Here is a 14,736-nt window from a genome sequence, read left to right as displayed (position 1 = left end):
CAAGAGTCATTTGCTCCAGTACTTCTCACAAAAGCCAAGCTACTTCTCATAACTCTCTCCATCCTAATTAAGCTACTTGCTGGCTTTTATAATCACCTCTCCATACACCAATCAATCTCAGCAGGATTTTTAACAGATGAAACTTGGCTGATTTCCCCTTAAAGCACCAGGCATCCTGATACAATAGGGTTGGGTTTTTTACTCTTTACTGCTTTTCTTGTAGGCCCTTTTTCTTCTCCACCTGTCAAAAGGGGAGGCTAACAACAAAAATAAATATAGTTGAGTATGCTTGAGGATGAATGAGGGCATGGAAACCTGCTGTTTCCCAGACAAGTCAAGCAGTTCTAGAAACTGCACAGACCAGTATTTTCTTCAAGCTATTCCACACTCGCTATTGTTCATCAACCCATCAAAGAGGACAGACAGCCAAACTTTTTAACAGATATCCAGACAAAACAGGCAGAATAAAGCAAAGTTCTGGGATATTCAGAACTTTAGCATTTCAGAAATTCAGCACTTCATCTTGACCTTTATTCAGGAGAGCAGCTTGAACTAAACTTGGAGTACATACAAAGGGAGTTTTCGATCGATAAGCCCTTCTACAGAACTGCTGCCTGCTTCAAGACCCTACTCTGGAATCTGCAGGGCATCTAAACAGAGCTCAGATCACAGAGTCTACAACCAAGAGAGCAATGCCTCTGGAGGGGACTTTGTGTGGAACACACAGATCCAAACAATGCACAGAGCATCCCCGAGTGACTGCAGCACTTCACATGTTACCAGGACACAACTGACTCTGCTCGAATTGCCACTGGACTGCATTTACACAGAAGCTTCTGACCCCTCAGACACTGTTATGGAAAACATCCTCCATGAGAGGAAAATAAAAGTTACCCAATTTGCTGTCAAAGGCAGCAGAGTGTTCCTTGCTGTCTCATAATGAAATGGACACCAGCACTTGGAGACAGCGGAGGCGCCAGGTGATGTGGAAACAAACCGGCTTCAAACAAAACCCTGTCCTCCTTTTGTCAGGACAGAACCGGAGCAGCTCTCCTCAGGGTGGGGGCACAGAGCTTCCAGCACCCCCAGCCAGGTTCAGCCCTTTTGGGTCCTGCCCCACGGAGAGCAGCAAACCCAAAAGCCACACGCAGGACTGCGCTGTCGGTGCCTGCCTGCTGCCAGACCTCTGTGCCAGATGCCAGTGCCCACAGGGTCGGGACGTGTGGCGTGGGCAGCGGATGCAGAATGGGTTGGATTCTTTCCAAAGGCTATTATCTGAAAAAGACTTTGCTTTATGCTTGGGCCAATATGGTAAACTGCATCCAGTTAGCTCAGGGAAAGGTCAGACATATTTTAAAGTAAAGAAAGGCCATCTCTGGCAGGTGTATCCAATTCAGAGAGATGTATTATCCCCAAAGGAACATGAGAAAAAAAAATTCCTTATTTATTTTATTTCTGCATATTCCACTAAGAGTTACCCTGGTGCATTCGTGATACGGAATTGAGCAATGTTTTCAAGCAGAATCCAGCCAGTCTTTCCTAAAATGAGACATAGTTTGTCTAAACAGACAATCACTTACTGGAATTTGCAGATCTAATTCCGTACTTCAGTATTTAAGGCCTCCAAAAAAAGTGGCATCCATCTTCCCTCTTATAAAAAAAAGCAAAAAAGAAAGATTTTCCTTCTATCTAGAGATTATTTAGTGCTCTGTTATTGACACTGCTTCTATTGAAAGATTTAAAGATAAAAATGCAGTGTATTCAAGTAGTGATCATTTTTCATCGTCACTAAGTGACAGAACAGCCTGTAGTCAATTCCAACAGATTTATCTTTTCTGCTATTGATCCTGTGTGGGGCTGAGCTGTGCACAGGGACTTGGCTGTGGCACTTCAGAACTGCAGCAAGAAATGCAAAAGGAGTGGACAAGGGAGGTGCCAAGAAGCCTTGTTTTCATTCTCAAGCTGCTTAATTATTTCCTTCTCAGTGGTGAGACAGGCTGCTGGAAGATAACTTGTGTGTAGACACATGGCACTTCCTGATGGACAAAGGGAACAGATCATAAATGCTATTTCCCCATGTAGCTCAGTCTACAAAGTGTTCCAGAGCTGAGTTCAAGACATTGGATGCAAATCAAAACTTCAGGTGCCAGAGGGACAGATGTTTTCTGAAAAGTAGGAACTGCCAATCAGGTCCCTAAAGGAAACCTCCCATGACCTCCCGTGGTGAAGATGCTCTCATGAGGATTCCCATCACATCATGGAAAGAGTCTGTCTTCATTTTTGAAGCCCAGAGAGGATGGAAAGTATTATCCTGAGACTTTGGAGCACTCCAGGCTCCAAAGTTCCATGACCAATTTTTATACTTAAGACACAGAGATTAATTCTGGTCACCTTCTGAGTCTAGAGTGAAGCTGAAGGGGAAAATAACAACAAGACATTTAGATGCAAGGTAGAACCTGCATCTCCTCAAACAGTTCAATACTGGATCCCAGATTATCTACTATTTTAAACAGAGCCAGGTTTCTATATACGCTCTTCTTCACTTAAGCCAAGTACATCGGTAAATGCTGATACAGAGGCTGCGAATTTGATGGCTGGATAATGTTTGAATCCTTCAGAGACCAAGAAAGCTTTCTCCAGAAGCTGTCACGCACCTCCTGATGGATGACCGCTCACAATCCATAAAGGCACTTAATGCTGGGAGCAGGCAGAACCACATCTCCAGCTTCCTACAGCAGCTGCTCTGTTGTGGAGCTCAAAGGTGCTTTTGGGCTTGTTTCCTTTACCAGGTACTGGCTGAAATGTGACCCAGACATCTTTTAATTTCCTGTACATCAGGTGTAAGCTTTAAATATAAGCTGAAAAAGAGACACACAAAGAACTTAAATGAATGGCCAGACAACGGTGCCTCTGTGCTATTTGCAGCTTTCTCCTGCTGATGCCATTGATCCACAGTTCCCACTGTGACTTTGGGGCTGGTTTTTGGGTATTTCCCACATGGGTTAGGAAATGAAGACACAAACACTGGCTTGAGCAAGGAGAGCTGTTCTAGCCCTTGTGGCTGAGGACACTCAGCAGATTAATTCAGACAACAGCAAAACCCCCAGACATTGCAACTGCAGGAACTATATCAAGATGAAAATCACAGACCCTGTCCTGGAGGCAATGACTTAACCAAAGCCAAGCAAACCATACAAATAAAACACATATACAGGTTCATCTCATGTGTGAGCTTGACAGTGCTCTAGCCCTTCTCTCCTTCCTTGTTATTCGTGAGCTTCTGAGGTTCATTTTCTAATCACTTCTGTGAAAGACGTTCTTCTACAGAGACCTAATCTTGCACTCCTCTGCAGCTCTGGCTGCCTTGTCATTCCCTGATCCAAACCCTTTGGATTAATCATCTCTGAACAGGTTTATCAGTCTGTTCTGAAGCCTGCACACAGGAACATACATGTCCAGCAGATATTTCCTCTGTAACTGCTACACTGTTCTGGAGAACTGCTCCGAGCAGTGCCAGCTAACTCTTGCTATTTGCAGACATGGGAGGTGGCATTCGAAGCCATGAGCTCTTGCCAAGGTAGCTGTATGGGTATACTAGCAAAAGGATATTTCTCCTCCTGTATAGCTCATTCCTGTTCTTCAAATAAACTGTGTGAGTAGAAAGACTTCCACTGCATCAGCAGAAGGGGTTTGTTGATAGATAATTTCACCTCTTTCATTACAAACCGATGTAGCAGTGATAATGCAGCTTTTGACCAGAGTGAGCTCTTTTCTCCTCAGTATTCACAGCTGCCAGAGAAGGAATATGATCATTGTCTTAAAGAATAACAAGTGGCTTCATTTTGTCCCCCAAAATAACCGGCAACTTAGATCCATTCTGAATTCTTTCTCTTGCAAGCCTTTCCTGCAGAGAACAACATTAAACAAATTAGCAAATTACTCTCTCTGCAAGAGCCAGGTCGTGTTTCATCATTAGAGAAGCAGTCTGATTTTGGTTGGGTGAAAATAAATCCACAGTAACACCATTTGCTATCATTCAAGTCTCAACATTTCCCCTCAAAATAGTTTCATTTTTTTTAAATTTAATGCCTCAGCATTACATCTTAAAATAATGCCAATAATTACAAATCTCACTGTTTTATTTTAGGCGCTGTTCTCCTGAAGTGACAGAAGCACACAGATTGAAAATGTTGCTGAAAGATTGCTGGAAGAGAGGAAAAACACGTCCAAGCTTTGCCTAAGTGGTAAAAAGGAAAGAGATGCTCTTTGGACACAGTAGGAGATAAAAAAGTTCGTAATCTTCGTCATTTGCTTAAAGGCTGAGGAGGATTTTGGGACAGCAAACGGAAGCGCTGCAGTGTCGTGGGTTCGTGGCGCAATATTTTGGTCCTTGTGGGATGTTACACCGCAATATTGAAATGAAGGATCATCCTCTGAAGTCTGCAATCTGGTGCCCCTCGCTGGCTGTCACACCCAATTCTAGGCAGAAGAAACCCAATAAGGGATATTGATCAAACTGTCTGATGTGTCAGGTAAAAAATAGCGCCTCATATGTAAACAAAAAACTGTGCGGAGCAAAAAAGAAATAAATTCAAAAGCCTCCTCTCCTTCAAGTTATTAAAGCTCTTTCTGTTGCTATACAATGAGAATCTTTGTATAAGTTTTATGAGCTCTATCACTGATCTATTCATTTTCTAATGCCGGAAAAATTACAGATCTTCTGCCTATTGAATGAAAAAGCAAAGCCCTTCACAAGCCTATTAGGAAAACAATATTTACAACAGAGCACCGAGGAAAACTCTCCCATTAAATTTTACAGCAATTTCCTTGGAAGAGTCCTTTCCACTGAGAACAGCTGGACTTAATTGCAGATGAGCTGACTGAAGGAAGTACATCTGATTGCAGATGTAATAAAATTCATGCTTGACACCTTAATTTTTTTAAAATATATATTGGCCACCACCAAATCACTGCACTTGCTGGTTTGCAGGCTGAATCTATCAAAGTTTTGGCAGGAGAATAGACATGGAGCGGAAAAGCTTGTGGAGGCCTTCAAAGCTTGGTGCTTAAGACACAGCTTTTTAATGCTATTGATTCCTAACAATCAATATTTTTTTCAATAAGAAGGTCTCATATTACCCCTTTTCCCAACCACCCTTCACAATGAACTTAGGATGAAAAAACACTTAATGGCTTTCATTTGAGATTTTTTTTTCCCCCCTCTGTGTTCATCGCAGTCTCCTCTCCCTTACAAAGTTCACCTTGCTCAGCCCTTCTGGTTGATGCTACGTGGCTGTGGAGTGGTTGACCAGATGTTTTCCAGCATAACAACCTGCCATGAGGTTAACCTTTGACCCAGAAGAGCTAATTTCTTTCAAATAAAAGACATTGTGACCGCATAAATCTCTAGCCTTTAAGGCTACTCGCTTAGAATCTACCATAAAATCAAAGAGCTTGTTCTTCTTCCTCATCCTTGTTGAAATTCTGTGGATAATTTAATTCTCAATGAGCTTCACAAACAAGGTTTTTAAGTACCATTAAATTTGTACCAAGGCAGTTATTTCTGTTAGGAGTTTTTTAAAGCGACCTTTCAAAAAGTAGGGTTGGTCCTCTTCTGTTGTGCATCACGAGGGTGTGGAAATTGTTCAGAGAGAGAACAGGGGGAGCAGGAACTGTGCTCGCTGCCACTTGAGGTTACCCAGGAACTGAGTTGCATCGCTGACTAATTGCAGGCAAATTGCTTCTGCTGGAATATATTGAGTGAACAGCAGCAGCAGGGCTTGCCTGGAGAGCAGAAAGTCCAGCAAGGATGGAATAAACACTAAATGCTGCCTGAATCCTCCTGCAGTGGGGGTATAGAACCCCTTCCCTCTTCCGTCTGTGATATGGGGATGTGGGATCCCCCTCCCATTTGCCCACTTGTTCCATTTTCTGCTGAAGAAAATATTGGGATACTCCCTCAATTCATTCCCATCTCCTGACCTACCCGGATTATTCCTGGATAGAAACGTACATATCTATGGAAGGAAAATAGTTATATTTCATCCCTGTGTTGTGAACTGAAGCTGATAATCAGGACTCATTACAAACAGAGGCTGCTTCTCATGTCTGGGGTTTTTTTTGTTTGCAGGGTATCACTGTGTGGGCATCCCAACACTTCAAAACCAACCTGCTGCTCCTCAGGTACCTCGCGTGCCACTAACAAGAGCTTCATGAATGTTGCAGAATCTGTAATAAGAAACTTAATTTTTTTAAAAGGAGCAGCAGTCACTGCTTGTTTCTGTAAGTGGCTGTTTAACCAGGCCTGCCAAACATTGCAGATGTACACACAACTGCATTTTAATCAACCACAAAAACACTCTGTAGCCTAAGTAGCTAGGCAGCTATGCCCACAAGAGCACAGGTAAGTGGGCTGGTAAATATTTAATCAACTATTGTTGCATGGGATGGTAAACATGAATATTTAGTATAATATTTACTTACATTTATATCCCATGTTTAGAAAAATGTTATGTTTAACGACAAGTATACATTCGGATGTTTGGTCTGGTAATACTACTTATAGACACTTGTAACCTGCTTATGTTATTTAAATGCTGTCATGATGCAGGCAAGAAAAGGAAAGGATTAGTTTATAAGATACAGACACAGGCACGGAGCTATATACATATTCAGTTTTCATTGTGGAGTAATTGCACTGTGACAAACAGATGCAATGTACACATCCGAATCTCCTCGCAAGGTAGATGTTGGGCTTTAAACACCAGACTTGTCACCTGGCAGGGAACGACCTTGGGGCTTGCATTACGAGATGCTGGACTGGCACGAGGGCAGTTTCCAATGAACACAGCACAAAGTGCAAATGTCACTCCCCCAAGGCACAGCCCCAAGCACAGACACACCTCATGCCTTTCTCAGAGAGTAAAATGGAGGGGTTGGTGATTCTTTAGGGAAATGCAGGATCCAATCACTCCAAAGGAAAAGGTTCCTTACCAAAAGCCCTGGGAATGCCCCAGCTCCCTGGCAGGACTGCCCCTCATCCTCCAGCAGGTCAGCTTTTGCCTCCATCCTGAAACAGAGGCAGCATCCAGCTTCACACATTAGTATTTCCTGCAGCTTGCAGTGCAGCAGTAGTCCTATGTCAGATCTGACTCTATTATAGAAAAGACCTGCATTATAGCAAGAGGTGGCCCTTTAGAGGGATTTGGGTTTTCTGCCTGATAACACATTTTGGACCACTGAGTCTCTATATACATTGAAAATTTCCTGTTACAGCCACCTTGCCTTCATGATGACAGACAGCCTTTCCCTTCAGCTGGGGGCCTTCTGAAAGAGTTCCTTAAGGTCTTTTTCTATTTATGAACTAAATGAGACTTCTTGTAAAACACATATCTGTATGCGGATGTGCAGGCTTGGGTACCGGTTAGTGCCGTTTATATTGGACCCCTGACCAAAGCCACATCATCAGCTTGGCCAGAATATTTTATACCAAAGTAGAGAAGTCATCTGAGGACCAGTAAAGCAGCAAAAAGCATTTAATCACTATTTCATGGGCTTACCCGTGGCCCATGTTATTCAGGACTGGTCTCACAGCCATGCCCTCGGCGAGATGTGGCGTGGCAGTGGGTCTGCTCTTAGGGGATACAAGTTGTCTGTTGTACAAACAACATTGTCACTGCTGATATCTCTGCCGGAAGGACCCGTGTGCAGCACTGGGGTTTGTTGCTTTTTTCCTTAGCACGCGCTGCCTTTTTAGCAAGATGCCTGCTGAATATTAACCACCCTAACGATCCCAGCGCAGCTCCACAGCACTGCTGCTGCCTTTAGCTCTGGCTGAAGTGATTTTCTGCTTTTGTAGCAGTTTCAGTAGAGGGGCCAAGGACTGGCAGAACTACAGCAGCTGAGCAACCTTCCTCCTCTTCGCAGGCAGCTCACAGCCAGGCACCAGTGCTGACGCACAGGGCAAAGAGATGCTCTGTCCTCTCGGGCTTATTTGACAAGGGCATGTGGTGGTAGGATAAGGGGGAATGGCTTTAAACTGAAAGAGAGTAGGTTTAGATTGGATATTAGGAGGAAATTCTTCCCTGTGAGGTTGGGGAGGCCCTGGCACAGGCTGCCCAGAGAAGCTGTGGCTGCCCCAGCCCTAGAAGTGTTCAAGGCCAGGTTGGAGCAGCCTGGTTGAGTGGAAAGTGTCCTTGCCCATGGCAAGGGGTTGGGACGAGATGATCTTTAAGGTCCCTTCCAACCCAAATCACTCTGTCAGTACGATTCTATGACTCACACACCCTCCTCTGGTCACAGCTGCACTGGCTGATGTGGTGGCTGTGTTTGGATGTCCATCACTGCTCTCCCCTCTGTCTACCAGCCTGGCTGGGGTACTGGGGCTGAGGGCACCCAGGGGAGCTGACCCAGCCAAGACCCTCCCAAAACAGGGTCTGCTCCCTCTCTGACCTGCCCCCCGCCTCTCTGCAGGCACACTTCATTTTTCATTGACTGCATGATAGCATTGCGCCTGACTTCATTGAGAGGCTTTTAAAATCTTCAGTTTTGCTATTAGTATTGATTAGCTTTGTCCTCTTAGCAGGCTATCCTTTTTTTTTTTTTTGTCTCCTGGCTTGTTGCATCATCAGGTTCTATACTGCTCTTTAGGGGCCTTTCCATGGATTTATAAGTGTGAATACAGCTGGAGACAGCTCTGGGAAAAGATGCTAATCTTCTGAACAAACCTTCCCAGGCTATCTTTCAGTGTTTAGGAGACAATTCACAATAAGAAAGAGGACAAACAATCTGGTCATTGCATCTGGGCAAAAAGGAAAAAAAAAAAAGGAGACAAAAAAGAGAAAAGAGCGAGACTTTCTCTTCCAAAGGAAGAGAATGAGTATTCAGTAACTCAGTGAGCCAATGCACCAACTTGCTTCCTGCAGCCACGGGTTCTGAGCTTAAAAATACAGGAGTAGTAATTAATAATTCGCACTTTATAGCATTTTTGCAGATTAACCTCTCCACCAAAATTTCACCTAAATCTAAATGCAGCCATTTTTGGAGTGGAAAACAGTGGGAGTTTAATAATGCATAGAAACACCACGCAAGAAATCAAGTCAGGAATACTATACAGATATAAAAATGCAGGGGCAACGTTCACAGTGAGAGAACCCAGCTACTCAGGCTGAAATTGCTTTGTCCTGCCCAGCTAATAACCGGCCTCACAAAGCTGTTGCTGAATTGTTAAAATATTACAAGTAGGTGTTACAAGTACACTTCAGTTCCGTATCTCATCTCAGAGCCAGCATCTCCCAGAGCGCCGTGCCTCCGATCAAACCCCCCTGCATTAATCTGATATTTATTCTGAGGAAACAGAGCTTCTGAGCCACCCAAACAATGTTTTGCAGCACAGAAGGTTTCCATTGACATCTGTCCTCCAGGCGCTGACCCAGCGCTCCTGTAAGCTGTGAGAACAGCAAATATCACTTTGCAAGGTGGTGCGGGTGCAGCCCATTGATTCGGTGGCCTCATCCCCATCCCCTGGGAATGCATCCATTGCACAATTTACCTTGAATGTCAGGGGGTACTGCAGGCAAGAGAGCCGCCTCAGAAACTGATGGTAGTTCTGCTCTCCCTATTGCTAGGAAGTCTTCCTTGCCATCTCTGTTCTTCACTCAGTGGCCCCAGTGCTCAGCATTATTTGGTTGTCCCATGGAATGGGGATCAGGAGTCATTTTTAGCCTCTTCCTGGGGTGTTTGTGCCTGGGGTTGGGTGTTGAGCTGCCTCCTCCCCACCAGCCCAGCTCATTCCTGTGCCTGTCACTGCAGACCATGAGCTCTCCAGCAGCCCACACCTCATCATCCTGCTGCATGGAGAAGTCCTGTGGCATCTGGATCTGGAGCTGTTGCTGAGGTACAGCGAGTTCAGCTCATGGAAGAGGGAGAAAATACTCCTTAGGGGGGTGTTCACTCATTAGCTGACCCCAGGTATTCCTTAATTGGACTCTGCTTCCCTCAAAATTCTCTCTTGAGGGTTGAGCTCTAATCAAATTAATTTGTCTCCTGGCTGGTGAGGAATAACAGTAAATCTGAAGTCCCTGAAGGCATATGGAAATTGGCCCACATGAACCATATAATTTTTAAATATGAAGGAGAAAACAGATTTGCAAAGGAAGTTTTTTAGCTGGAAAAATAAGCTATAACAGAGAGCACAGCAAAAGGGAGAAAGTAGCCAGGAGAATACTGCAACACAGCTGGAACACAAGGTTTTGTCGGAGAAAAGCACTTTCTTGTATTTTACCAGAAAGGCATTTCACTCTGAAAATGAAATCCAGACAGGATGTTACTGAAGGTCCACATCCTATTTTCAATAAATGATGAACCTTCATGTCCCATGAAATATGAAAGCATAAAGCTGCATTTCTATTACAGTCAGCAAAGGTAGGGGTGTTTTTGTTCCCTTTTGTTTAAATATATTCATTATCAAAGGTGTAGTGCCCTTGAGAAGCCGAGACAGTTGCGTGTATTGCTGCGCAAGGAATTTGAGAGACTTGGTGAAGTTTTTATGAACAGTGATGCAGAGATGTGTAGTGTGTCTTTCAAGACCCCTGATCCATCCATCCAGAGCTGACACTTGAGCTGTAAAGAGACATCCTTGTCAAACCAATTGCATGTTGCATATACAATGAGATAGCCCTACTTTTCTAGCACACCAGTTGCAGGAGGTAGAATTTAAAGCAGAAAGGTCCCAGACCTCTTATTTCACATTCTTGTGGCTCCAAGCATGGAAATCACATTGCCAATAATGAAAGGTCAGTATCTGAATGCACAGTTCATGAGAGGGCATGAAAACATTTTGAAGAAAAAGAATCTATGCTTCAGAACTGGCCAGTGTGCTACAAATCTGAGGGGTATGGAGGGACAATTGTTTGGGAGGCAGGTTAGCCCTGTACATCCTTTGTTTTGTCCTGCAGCTAGGAATGACACTGGAAAACAAACCCACCTGTGTGCACCATATAGACCTACAATACAAAAGAAAGGGAAAACTGTCTCAAATGGCTGGTTTCTGAAAGTCAGTAAGAAAAATAAGATTCAGTTCAGCCCTTGGATACACACCAATGGCCTTATCTTATGATTCCTTTGTCCCTTTTACAGCTCTTACTTTCACAACGATTTTGTTTTAACAGCACTTTTCTACCGTCTCCCTGTCCTTTGGACACACTGGTAGCTATTTCATATAATATTTCCATTTTTAATTTCGGTGATACCCTCACACACATTTCAAAATCAGGGAGAATTACTTCTCAAAAAGTAACAACAGTTGCTCTTAACCAGGTTTTGGTCTCTCTGCAGTGCCATTGGGAAAAGCTGGCTCAAGTGACTCCAGTTGTAACCCAGGAATTGAAGCAACCAGAAGCCACTGCCAAAGTTGACAGGAGGCTTTCTCCTCTGGCTGTGCATTTCCAAGGAAAGTGCAGGCACAGTCATGCTGGGTATCAAAGGAGATCCATTTAATGCCAGTTTTTGTCCGTGACAATCTCATCAGCAGCCATAGAAAACGATATGAAAAGTCTGAAGATGGATGTTAACAATTCATTTCCTAAATTTCCATAGTTAATGTAAACTTAATAACTTCCATGTCCTACCAGCTTGACTGTGCCTGCTGGAGTTCACTGCTTAAATTTTCCTGTAAGGAAAATGTACCTGGGGCATCATCTGGACCAGCTCGTTCACTTCCAGGAACTCAGATGATTTCTTAGAATAACGATCCAGGCAGCTTTTTTACAAATCACTGCAAGTTCAGCTCCTATGAAAAGGGTTTTCTGAGGAAGAACTTACAGGCACAGCACGTTTGGAAGCAAGCAGGAGTTGAAGATTCCCCTCTGCCTCCATGGGAACAGCGCCTTTCCCAAGGCACCTCTCAGAGCAGCAGAAATCCTGCACGACATCAGCTCAGTCTTACCCAGAGAGGCTCCAAAGGCTGCTCCAGCAGCTGGAAATCTTCAGAGGTGCTTTATAAATACGCCCACTCTTACAGCAGGTGCCACATCCTGGTCCACCAAGGAATTTTCCTGCATCTGTTCCACGGAGAGATCTGTGCGAGGCTGAAGGTCACAGCTCTGAGAAGTCCTCGTGTTAAGTGACCTCAGGTGGCTGGGATGTGGTCCTGGGTAATGTCTAATGGCTTTCATATGACTCAGGTTTTTCTCCTTTGTCCTTCCTTCTCCTTGCCCAGCATTTCGCTAGTTAGTGGTTGTGCAGCAACAGCTGCAAAGTACCCTTTAAAGGCAAATTATTATTAACATCGCTCTGCCAAATTGGCACCAACTATTGAACAAAGAGTCGCGGAGCGGTTTGGGTTTGGAAGCACCTTAATGATCATCTAGTTCCAAACCCCCTGCCACGGGCAGGAACACATTCTTCCAAGCATCCTGCTCACTGCAACCCTCTGAGCAGATCACTCAATTTTAACTCTTCTCACGCTTTTTTTTTTTTTTTTTTTTTTTAAATCCTAGAAGAGGCTAAAAAGGCAGGACCAGGCTGGGTGCAGCAGTGCCGGGCACAGCCCCGCTCTGCGAGCCGCGGGGAGCGAGCGATGCTCCGCGATGTGGCAGCTCCGGAGGTGCCAAGCGAAGCCAATGCTGCAGAGCGATACTAGAGGGCACTGTAAACCTGGCAGTTTTGGCTGCCGAATGGGACGAAGCAAAAATTGAAGTGTTTGCTGTTTGAGGTCGTTAAATCTCTCCTGGTATTTAGTGCAAAATTAGTGCTGACCACCCACCCCGGGTCCTGAGCAAATTAATTTGTGGGATTGCATTCTGCTGTCGTAGATCCCCCTTTCTGTCCGGGGTCCTTATCCATTGCCAGGCCCTGAGCTGTTGCATCCCCTGCTGGAGGGGCTCCTCTCCCAGTAAATGGGCAGGCTTGGAGGAAAGGGGAGCAAGAACCATTATGGGAACTCAGCAACTTTTTCTTTAAGCTATCACTTAGCAGTAATGTGTTCATTAATTGGCAGCCAGACCACTGCCTGACTTCATTTAAAACCTGATGGTTTCCTTTCGTTGTGGTAGCAAAGGTTTCATCCTGCATTTTCCCTATATGCCAACATCATTCTTTTCCACGTGCCTGATTAAGGATGCACACCTATCAGAGAGAAGGAGAGTTCCTGCACTGCAATAAAACAAAACTGTTTTTAAAAGAGTCTTTTAAAACATATTTAAAAATGGGAACGTGTTGCTCTAAATTAAACACTCCAATCAATGTGATCGATAGATTAATGGGTTTCAGTACCTGTCTCCTCAGACAGTCCTCATACGCCCATCACTGTAATTTATAATTCAGTGTTCAACTTAAATTAGTAAAATTTAAACTGAAACAACAACAGACTGACAAGTAAACAAGACTTCCCAATTTAAATGTAAAATGTTTACCCAATATGCAGAATCAAACTCTCCGCTCTCGCAATATCACCGCCACACAAAATAAACACAGAGCCACGGGGAAAAAGAGGAAAAGGCATCTTGAGAGGTCACCTAGTCCATCTCCTTCCCCCAGGGTAGGATCAACCCTGCCTAAATTGGTCTTGACAGGAGAGTTTCTCTGACCTGTTCGTCCCTGGAGGTTTTAAAGGAAACTCCACAGGCTCCTCAGATGGTCTATTCTGGGTGTCAGCTATCCTTGTAAATGGAACATTTCCCCCAAAGTCTAACCCAAACTACTTTTACTGCAGTCTAATCCCACTAATTCTGTCTGTGAGCAACAGTTCATTACTTTTGTAGCATCTTTTATATTTGGGGAGATTATTACTGTTTCTTCATCAGCCTTAGGCAATGGACTACTGTCCTTTCCCTCTTGGGAGGTTAATTTTCTAGCCTGTTCTTTTCATTTTCTGTATTTCCCTGGAAGTCTGATGACAAAACTGCTCCTCCCCAACACTCAGCAGAGGTGGGAGCAATGCACCAATGTACCACACCACACTCTCTTTATGTACAGCAGTGCCAGCTTTGCTCTGCTCACACCAAGGCACCACAGTTGGCTCGGGGTTCATTTCTAGCCCATGGCATCGTCCCTTTCTCTTAGAAATGCTGCCTATGCAGCCATTTCTGGACCCACATTTCAATGGTTTTCATACATTCAGCTTTGCTCTTGTCCCTGCAGAACATCAGTCTCTTCTTTCCAGCCTGTTCCTTCAGTTTGTTAAGATCTTTGAATCTTTCTCATGTTCTCTGAGAGCACTTACATCCCCTCTTAGCTTGGTATTGTCAACAGCTGCAATACGTCTCCTCCATATTCCACCACCCCAGTCACTAATGAAAACATTGAGTAATGCCAGAGCTGCACAGACCCCTCCAGCACCGTATTCAAGCCATCCTTCCACTTGGACAGCAAACAGCAAGCAGTTTTCAGCGTGTTTCCCAGCTGCTTTGGTACCTTGCAGCATTTCTCCCCATCCATATTCGCCCACCTCGCTCCTGGAACACCCCATGAGTCAAAAGCCTGACTGCAGTCAAGCTGCAGCTCCTCCCCTCTCAGAGACCTGCTGCCCTGCCACAGGAAAATTAGATTGGTTTGACATGATTTATCCTTGACAAAACCACAGCCTGTGGGGCTACTGCATCCCTCATGCCAGTGCCATGCCTTGCCTTCGGATCTAGAGAGCAAAATTCTGTCCCTTTTGAAGTAAGGGACAAACCTCCCACAATCCAGGGACGTTTCCATGTCCAGACTCCACCCAGCCCCCTGGAGCAGTGGAAA

General features: G+C 44.5%; 1 long non-coding RNA gene across 1 annotated transcript in view; it reads right to left on the bottom strand.

Annotated features, from left to right (window-relative positions):
• Nucleotides 1-14,736, bottom strand: part of LOC131378685 (uncharacterized) — a 46,684-nt gene that overhangs the window by 4,193 nt on the left and 27,755 nt on the right. The gene's annotated exons all lie outside the window — the stretch shown is intronic.

This window comes from Hirundo rustica, chromosome 20 (assembly GCF_015227805.2).
Source record: "Hirundo rustica isolate bHirRus1 chromosome 20, bHirRus1.pri.v3, whole genome shotgun sequence".
Classification (NCBI taxonomy): domain Eukaryota; kingdom Metazoa; phylum Chordata; class Aves; order Passeriformes; family Hirundinidae; genus Hirundo; species Hirundo rustica.
The sequence above is the reverse complement of the archived record's forward strand: the minus strand, read 5'-3'. Positions and strand labels throughout refer to the sequence as shown.